General features: G+C 35.8%; 1 pseudogene; it reads left to right on the plus strand.

Moving 5' to 3' along the window:
- The first annotated feature begins 5,782 nt into the window (after positions 1 to 5,782).
- On the plus strand, positions 5,783 to 10,268 carry LOC139734011 (ubiquitin-conjugating enzyme E2 N-like; annotated as a pseudogene).

The raw sequence follows: 10,268 nt of genomic DNA on the forward strand, positions 1-10,268 counted from the left end.
CTCACAATCATACAAAGGAGATGAGGTTTTGATGTCATTGCCTTTCAGTTCTCTTATTGGTTAGCATCATTCTAAATCAGGTCATAATACCTTAGCATATGTGATTCCTCCTTTGCATACTTAGCTTTTGCCAACATTACAACTCTCGAATCTATAGGTGAGTGTATATAGAAGAAGGTTCTTCATTATGGATTCATATCAACAGGGAAGTGTACTGACGGTTTCCTTTTTTTTTATTTTGACATTCTCTAACATCGGAGATGCTCAAGCATGACTTCTAGGTGCTGAGTACATTGTTGGTGATTCTGTTTCTCTCACACAAAACAACCCCTAGAGTTACAGATTTGGGACTGAAGAAAAAAAAGTAGGCAAATGGACTTGTGGCACCTTGCAATGTCAGCTGTGTATTTACTGCATTATCCAGTACAATACTATCCAAGATGTAATTAGTCAGGGGATGTACACCATACATTGATTTGTTATGTCCCATCTACCTATGAAGATGAAACCGATAGGGATAAACAGGATGGAAGATAAGATCATCTGATTCAAATTTCAGTAGTTCCTTCCTCTTCCTCAGAATCATTTCTTGACAATCACTGGCTGTACGGCTGGTATGTAGGTTCTAGATACACTGTATGATCACTAATGTTAGCAGACCTGTCAGCAAACAGAGAGTGAGCAAGAGGGCAATTATATTCTCAGCTGTTGGGTACATGTAGGTACAACAGTTTTGTTTTTTGGTGTTTGGTGTTTTTTTAAATCACTGAACGATTTGCCGAAGGAAGTGCAGGTACAAGCTGTACTGGTACTCTCATTGCTTCATTCCAGAGTTTTGTTAAAAGTCTGATGGCAGGAAAAGTGATTGACTTGGTGCATCACTCTGTGATGGCGAGCACATGCATGTCAGTTGATCGATAGTACTGAATTCGTGTTGAGCCAAGTGGTTATGATACTTACAGTGAACCTTGGGTTATAGGCATTTTGTGATAGAGTGCACTCCCATCATAAGGAACACGGTTACAAGGAAATTCTTACAACAAAATGAATATTCAAGTCCCCAAATTGTTTTCTGTAACTTGATATGCTATACTGTTTGGTTATAACGAAAATCAATTTTTATGAAAAAAAACCACACCAAATAAGCATGCTGGACCTGAGGACTTTGTTGTAATGGGAGTGTCTGTACTGTAGTGAGTGTTGGTTCATTCTTTTCTTCTTTTGAATACTTGAAGGCTACATGTTATAACACCAATGATAATCTGTGTTGACATGTTTGACATGTTTTTAGGGGTATGGCCAAATATTGTGCATCATGTCCCCTGTAGAGTCTGTGTCCTGTATAATGTAAAGTACAATGGTTCCGCTAGTACAGTGTATTGTACTTGTAATGTAATTAAGCTTTTTCACTTCATGCTACGGCTCACCTGGTCATGCTATATATGTATTCCTCAGTTTTTTTCTCAAAATCTGCTGACCACAGTAACAACAAGTATACTTTCTTTCTTTGTTACATGCACTAACTTCAAGCTGACAGCTGCATGCCATCAAAAGCCCCTGCAAAATTTCATTCATTTGAAATGTAAAGAACATATCATGCATATAATGGGAGATGCTGAGCGCTCCCACAGGGACAAAATGTGGGCTACATGTGCTGTATACAATGTACGGTAATACTGATCACCCTCGCATTGTTATCTTGCTATCAGTATCATGGATAAAGCAAGCATTGGCTATGTACATGACTGGCACTACACTTGTAGTTCCTGGTAATATAATACAGCTGTATGCATGGACTGAACAATCTCTGAGGATATCATGATTATTTCCTTTGTTTCATTTTACATTTTACTGAACCTATATACACACAGTGAAAGCAGCTTTTAAAGGGGCATTCCGGATGATTTTCATAATTTCACATCATGTAGTACATAAATCAACAGCTCCATGTATAGATTCGTGGAATTTATTGTGGTCCTTGAGCAGAGAAACCGATAAATTGAAAATCTTAAACAAATTACACTGAACAGTGTTGATGACATCAGAGCTTCATATATTTCAGAAATGTAGCAGTGTAATTCCATTACAATACCACTTGCTCTACAAGTTCACCTGTGAAAAATCTATGCATGCCTTCTTCTTTTGTTCTGCTTCCTTGAGCCCCAACTCATGCATTCTTATGGTGAGGCTGTCATGTCATTATCCTTGTTCATTGCAATTTGTTATAAATTTTGAAAACATTCTCATTCCTTATCCCAATCACTATGAATTCTGAAACTCTGTACTCAGTTTGACTAATTTATAGTTGTTGAAATGTAAAAGTGTGAAAATCATCCGGAGGTCCCCTTTAATGACAGCTGGTGTTCAATCAGTGGGTATAAGTGACCACTCCTTGATATATGCAATCCTTTCTGAAAAACATGTTAAATTTCATCCTAAAATTTCGAACATGAGATCTTTTCGCAATTTTGACTCTGAAAAGTTCATATGTGATTTATCTTCTGTAAACTGGGAGTGTGTTTTATCAGGCAAAGATGATAATATCGATGCTATGTGGCTGGAGTTCAAAGCAAAGTTTGTTGAACTGTGCGATAAACACGCCCCCTACGTCAGCATAAGAAAGAAGCGTAGTCCCGCACCATGGATAACGAATGAATATCTGATACTTTCAAGAGATAGAGATTATTACAAATCAAAATTTGATTATTGTAAGTCTATTTCTGATACACGATCTATGCAGCATTTTTGGATAGAATATAAACGCATCCGCAATAAGATAAATAATATGAATAAGAAGTTGAAACGAGAATATTATTGTAATAAATTTCAGAGTGTTATGAATAAGGATTTAAAACAGAAATGGAAGGTCATTAATGATCTTTTGTCGAAAACTAAATGTGAAACAGAATATAAGTTAGAATATGAAGGAAAAGTTGTAGAAAGCAAATATGAAATCGGTAATGTTTTTAATCAGATATTCAATACTGTATTGGATAGAATAAATAGGTCAACCACACGAAACCGAAATCAATATGATGAGGACAGCTGTCTCCAAGATGTACCTGTAACTGACAGCATATTATCTTTTACGGATATCACAGAAGAATTTGTAATAAAAGAATTGAAGAGTATTGATGTATGTAAAACATATGGTCTTGATGGAGTGCACCCATTATTACTTAAAGTAGCTGCGGAAAGTGTTGTAAAACCATTGACTTATATATTTAATTGTTCCCTTAAAACGGGAAGTATACCAAAAGATTTTAAATCTGCCAAAATAATTCCAATATATAAAAGCGGTGATAAAACATACCCTTTGAATTATAGACCTATATCTGTATTGTCAATAGTAAGTAAGATTTTAGAAAAAGGAATTTATAAACAGTTGTATGGATATTTGAACGAACATTCTTTACTTGCCAATAATCAATCCGGGTTTCGACCATTACATTCGACAAATTCTTGTATTCTTGATATAACTGAACATATTTTACAAAATATGAATTCTGGATTTATAACAGGTGGTGTATTTTTAGATCTTCAGAAAGCTTTTGATGTCATACCTCATGATAAACTGTTAAAGAAAATGTGGTTATATGGTATAAAGGGTACAGAGTATAGATGGTTCGAGTCATATATTACAGACAGATCTCAATGTGTTTCAGTCGAAGGTATTTTGAGTGACTCTCTTTTGGTGAAAACAGGAATCGCCCAAGGTTCCACCCTTGGGCCATTGATTTTCAGTATGTATGTTAATGATATCTGTGAAATGAAGTATATGCCATTGACTAAACTCTCATTATATGCTGATGATACTGTAATTTTTTGCAGAGCAAGAACCAAGGAAGAATTACAGATTATATTACAATCTCAGTTTGATATGATAGTTGATTGGATGGATAGAAATGAAATGTATATTAATGTTGACAAAACAAAGGTTATGATATTTGGTTCTATTAAAAAAGTAAGAAATTGTAACATTGATATCATATGTAATAATTTCAGACTGGAAGTTGTAGATAAAATGAAATACCTCAGGGTTATTTTGATTCTCATATGAAATGGACAAAACATGTTGATAACCTTGTGAGTAAACTTTCATGGGTAACAGTAAATATACGTAGAATTAAAACATATTTGAATCAGAAGAATTTGATTGATTTATATCATACTATGTTTGTCCCTCGTTTGGATTACTGTAGCATTATCTGGGGGAATACGACAAAATATAATATAATAAGATTACAACGCGCTCAAAACAGATATGCTAGAATGATATTAAATGCTGATAGATATACATCAACTGATAATTTATTAAGGTTGCTTAATTGGCAATCAGTGCAACAACGGATTAAATTCAATCATTGTATAATGATGTTTAAAATTATCAATAACGGTACACCCATGTATTTAAAGAAACTAATTTCCAACAGACCGATATATTATTATACAAGATATGCTGCAAACAATCCTCTTTTTGTTCCGAAACCCACGTACAGAATATATGAGGTCAACATTTTCGTATCAAGGCACATTGTATTTTAATATGTTACCTATTCAAGTCCAAACTTCTGTGTCGTTTGAAAATTTAAGAAACAGTGTAAACGTTTAAGTTTTGATTTTGATTTTTAATTTCTATATATCTTACCCATCTGAGGTTTACCAAACCAAACAGTGATTATTTATTTATGTACGAATCTATGTGTAGTTTTCATATTTAAAGAAATTATGTAAATACGAGAGCTTGATTTTTTGTTATCATTTTAGCTGAACAAATTCTTGCCGACCGTATTCACCTTTTTTTTTTTTCTTTCTTTTTTTTTCTCCCCAAGAAACATCTTGCCGCAGCTACTACACTGTATTATCCGGAAAGGGGGGTGGGGTGCGGGGTGGGGATAGGGGATAGGGGATAATGGATACATGTAGATTGTATTTGTTTGTTTGTTTTTTAAATCATGGGTGATGTTTTACTGGTTATAATAAATGTATATTGTTATCCTGAATGTAAGATGTAAGACGTATTTTAATCTTACATTGTATACATTTTATTCAACTTATATCATACTCAGTTTTATACTTTGATTGCCGTTTTAAACTTGTCGTATTTTGTATTGTACTTCATGTAATATATTGTTATAGATTGTAACATTATACTGTATCAAATTTGTTTCGAATTGTAAATTGTATTTCAATGTTTTTATGTAATACAGGGCTCTCTTGTAAAGCAGTTTTATGTACTGAAGAGACTACCCTGTATAAAGAAGACAGAATAAATAAAAAATAAATAAATGAGTAAAACTTCACAGTTAGATTGACCCATTCAGCTTCAAATAATCATTGACTGGGTGGTAATGGTAGTTGAAAAAGCAGTCCTTTTAAAAATTGTTTGTTATCAGAGATGGACACAACAAATCAAAAAGGTATAATTCTGAGTTTCCTGCACAAGTATTGTTTGGAAAAAATGTTTTGATTTTGTGGAAGACTCTTTCATGTTTTTGTGATATTTGTACGGAAACAGGCACTCTTTGTTTTTTGTGTATCTCTTTGATACTTGTTTATTTCACATGTACAAGTGTACTTTGCCATCTTCATCGCATGGATTATTATAAACATATTGTACAGTGTACCGGTATTCATTTTGGTGATAGAGTGTGCCTTATCAACAGGGCATGTGACTGTACACAGACGTATTGCATATATGTAGCATAAAAAGATAATTTCTCTGACTGCTGGCAAACTGCAAGCACATGAATTTACGGAGGAACACAAACATGTTCCTCACATGGCTTGGAGCAGGGAGGTGGGAAGTCCCCCCACCTCCCTGCTTGGAGTCATCGATTAGAGCAGCTACATTTGTATGTTACATGTATGTTGAATGTAGCAGTGCTGTTCAGGGTGTAGCTTGTGCAAACACGTAGCTCTCAGCATTTTGCCATTTCATTTGTCATCTCTAGACCTTGAATACATATAAGTGCCATGATAACATTGATAATCAAATATATATGGTGACAACGGCAATTAAAATGTGATTATTCAAACATCAAAGATAATGATCATTAGCTATAGGGACATTAGTGATGCTGTAGTAGCATGATTAAAAACAACTACAATATTTACTTCCACAATGAATTCAAGTCATCTACAGTCATAAGCACTGTTCTAGGCTGCCCATGTGGCATTAATCATTACAGCAGCATTTATACCAGGTACACATAGCATTGCCAGGTAGCCCATCTATTCACCTCAAGCAAGGATGTCTTGTTTGTAACCAGTCCAGAGTGCTCTTGTTGTGTATTGATCATGTTCTTAAAATCAACTTTAATTCAGACTTAACACTCATTGTTTTTTCCTTTCTTTCTCTCGTGATGCTCTCCTTTGCAGGAGACCCAGCGTCTCATGTCAGAGCCTGTGGCAGGAATAAAAGGCAGTTCCAGATGAAAACAATTCAAGATACTTCATGGTCAACATTGTCGGCCCAAAAGATGTAAGTGCTACCAGCCCAGTTCATGCATTTACAGCATACATGGCCCTGGGTCTGTTCTGGTATCAATTATGAAAGTGTCTTTTGAGAAGCTGATCAGAGGCTTTATGTGAAAGTTATTTATGCTTGTAGTCCTTAATTTTTTTCCTTCATCTTTTTTTTTTCTATTTTTCACCTATAGATGTAATGTAAAACCAGAAATTTTTGCGCCCATGAAACTTTGGTGCATTTTGCAAGGAGCCGTGATTTGTGAAAGTGAAATGCATGTGTCAGTTCTTATCTGCACAGCGCACAGAGTGCCAACCCGATGTTATAGTGTACACCATCATGGTCGGCAGTTTGCAGAAGTTTCATGCCATGAAAAAGGTCATCAACGGTCATGTTTCTGGTTTTTACAGTATTCATTACGTTGGGGTTGTTTTGCTAAGCTGAACTTAGGATTCTGTGCACGGAATTCTTTATGATGGTTTTGTTCCCAGATTTTGTGATAGCAATATTAGGACTTTGGAAAGTATAGTACATCATCCAAAGTATAATTAATTTTGTATGTACCCCTATGGGCATCAGAAATGGTCCAGTACTTGTTAAGTTCATACAGTCATACTTATGACCATGCATTGGTTGTTGACCTTTATTTACAGTGTGTACATTGTAGCTTATAAAATATTAGACTAGTATGAAAGGAGGAAGGTTGTAAACTCCACTCATTCAGAAGTCCATTGGCAGCAGATTCATGACATCACAGCTTGTGTGATGATTTGCATTTTATGTCACTGTGTATAACATTATATTTGTGATGTAATCTGCTAGATGGCATTGTACTGTATCATGATATCCAGTGCATACTAGGCACAATTTGTTGTTAGTGGCTTTCATCAATTGGTGAAAATAGTGGTGGAATTAAAGAAAATGATTTGGAACACATGCATATACATGTACTATTAAGTGTCAAACAGTCAATCAGAGTTTCACCCCCATTTCACTCCTACTGCTAAGTTCATATCACTTTGCGTGCTGTGCACAGCATACATGTACACGATATAACTGAAGAGCTTTAGTGTACACCTAGTGATTTGTACATTTGTACATTTATATTTTATCACTAATAATCTGTAACTAACTTTTTGATCTACCTAATTATCTTTAAGCCAAATCTTAACGTCTAAAAGGATAAAGATTCCGACTGAATGGGATGATAAGGAAAATGAAGACATGCTTACATTTTCAAGAGTTCATATTGTATACTTGTCCTTTTGTACTTCAGGCTCTTTCGGAAACATTTCTGTTGACATATACTCATGTTGTAAATTTATATATTTTCTTTTTGTTTGTATGCTTTTCACCAGTCTCCATTCGAAGGTGGAAACTTCAGATTAGAGCTCTTCCTTCCAGAAGAGTATCCAATGGCAGCGCCAAAAGTACGGTTCATGACAAGGATCTATCACCCAAACATTGACAAGCTCGGACGAATTTGCCTCGATATACTTAAAGGTGAGGTTGTCATCTTCTGAATGGTAATCTGCCACCAATGCCAGTCACCTATCATGATATTGTTGATTGATAGTTTGCCCCATTGTGCAGCCTCTGCTGATCTCGGGGTGTTATGCCGATGAGGCTCATTACCTTGAATCTGACTCTGTGATTTATTGTTGATCTAATCTGATTTTTGTCGTCAGATATCACCATCACATAACTGTACCAAGGAGTGCAAAGTATGTTAAGATTGCAACTTGAACTGAAGACAATATCACCTTATACTTTGTTCAGTTTAGAGTACAGACTTCTTGCAAACTGCGTGGGCAATCTGATTTCATAAGCCTCAGTTTTATTAACTACTGAATCGTGAATTTATTATGTTGAATGATATTGTGATGTTGTAATGCTGGGTTTATTCTGATTTGGATAAATCCACTACACAGTTTTTTGCGATGAAAAACATCACTATGCATAAAGGACGTAAATGTCACTCTCCCACTGACAAAGTTACAATTTTATGTAACATGAGAGGTGTACATGTGCAGGTGTACTTGATAAAACTCAAGATTTCCACTTGCTACAATATATTAAAGTGGATTTGACTGTAATGGAGAGTCTGCTTTCTCTTTTGTGTGTGTCATTTATTTTGTAGACAAATGGAGTCCTGCCCTACAGATCAGAACAGTGCTGCTATCCATTCAAGCCCTCTTGAGTGCACCCAACCCTGATGACCCCCTAGCAAATGATGTCGCCGAGAAATGGAAAAGAGAACGAGGCACAAGCTTTAGAGACAGGCAAGTATTTGGTGTCACAAGTTCAGCTCTTGGGTTTCCAATCCCACCACATTAACTTTGCATTTCTTCATTTATATAGAGTATTGATATTGTGTTGATGTTATGATGTAAAAAGGAATGTTCTTGATTTGTTATTTTGTGTTTGTTGAACTGTTATATTTTGTCATTCTGTTGCAGGGCCCCCTAGGATAACAGTGTTTAAACCACTGATGGGGCTACCCTGGGTAAAGAAAACTGAATAAATTGTTTCATGAATTGGTGGGGGTATTTCAGTAACTTTGTAGTGCAGAGTGGATGTGACACATTACCTTTCCTTTCCACCAGAATACATGACTTCGATCTCTTGCTGTGGGACAATCTTCCAATGGCATAAAAAGAATGTTCTTCAAACCAATACACGGCCATGAGATGGCAAAACAATGTATCTACATGCAACCTCATTTCCAGTAAATTGAGTTTAAAGTTTTGAAAGCATACTTCTCTTTTTCTGTTTTTGTGTGATACTTCCTATCTTACCCTGAAAGGACCAACAATATCAATATATTGAATGCAAATTGACTTCACTAGACCCCTTATTTTTAAGAATAATTTGCATAAATCAAAACATACATTGTTTTTTTTACCGTATCAAGCTATTGCTATTGCAAAACAATGTAAGTCTCAAGCAGTGGTGCTCATATATATAAGACAATGTCATTCTGCTCGCGGTTCTGTGGTCCGTGCGCGGCACGCAGCCTATTACTGCATAAACATGTGGCAAAACAACGTATTGTATGTAGATACAAGAGTGTACATTGTTTTGCCAAGTTCATCATGGACATGTGTTGAGAAGGGGCAAACATATCGCCACGTACAAAATTATAACAATTCCCACTGGGAGGGGGGCGTCGTATCTCAGTAACGGACTGTGTTCTGATTTAAAGACTTAGTCAAGAGTTAGATTACATCAAACCAAACTGAATGTGTAACTGAGTCAGTTTTCATGAATTTTTGACATACATCCCACGGACACTTGTATGTACATCAATCGTGTGTGTTTATGCCTCCTCTTCTGTGGTTGCCAGAGGCATTATGTCTTTGCCATATCCATCCATTCATCCCAGATCATGCTGTCATGCTTAAGAATCCAAGTGTTTTCTGGACATTCTTGATGCGTGGTCGAGGTTTCCTGTCTTAGGTGCAGATGTGCCGATTACATTTTGGGGAACAGTCCTTGTGGTCTTACATGTACATCATTCAGAGGTCATTGAACGTTGTCCCAAAACTGATTTCCAGCCGTAACTTCAAATAATAGGAATGATGCTATTTGTTAGGAAGGGTAGAGTTGAAAAGCAACATTTTCCATGATATAATGATGGTGAAAAGTCAATGGTCAGGGTCAGAGTTCACTGTACAGTTGCCATGTATGTCATTTCCAGCTATGACTTTATATTTATCTGTCTGTCCTTTCTTTTTCTTTTTCTTTTTCTTTTTGTTCTCCCCTACAGCAAGACAATGGACCAGAACTTATGCAATGA

The sequence above is a fragment of the Diadema antillarum genome, unplaced genomic scaffold (genome assembly GCF_040938485.1).
Source record: "Diadema antillarum isolate AM-2024a unplaced genomic scaffold, OU_Dant_1.0 seq00000507_RagTag, whole genome shotgun sequence".
NCBI classification, from domain to species: domain Eukaryota; kingdom Metazoa; phylum Echinodermata; class Echinoidea; order Diadematoida; family Diadematidae; genus Diadema; species Diadema antillarum.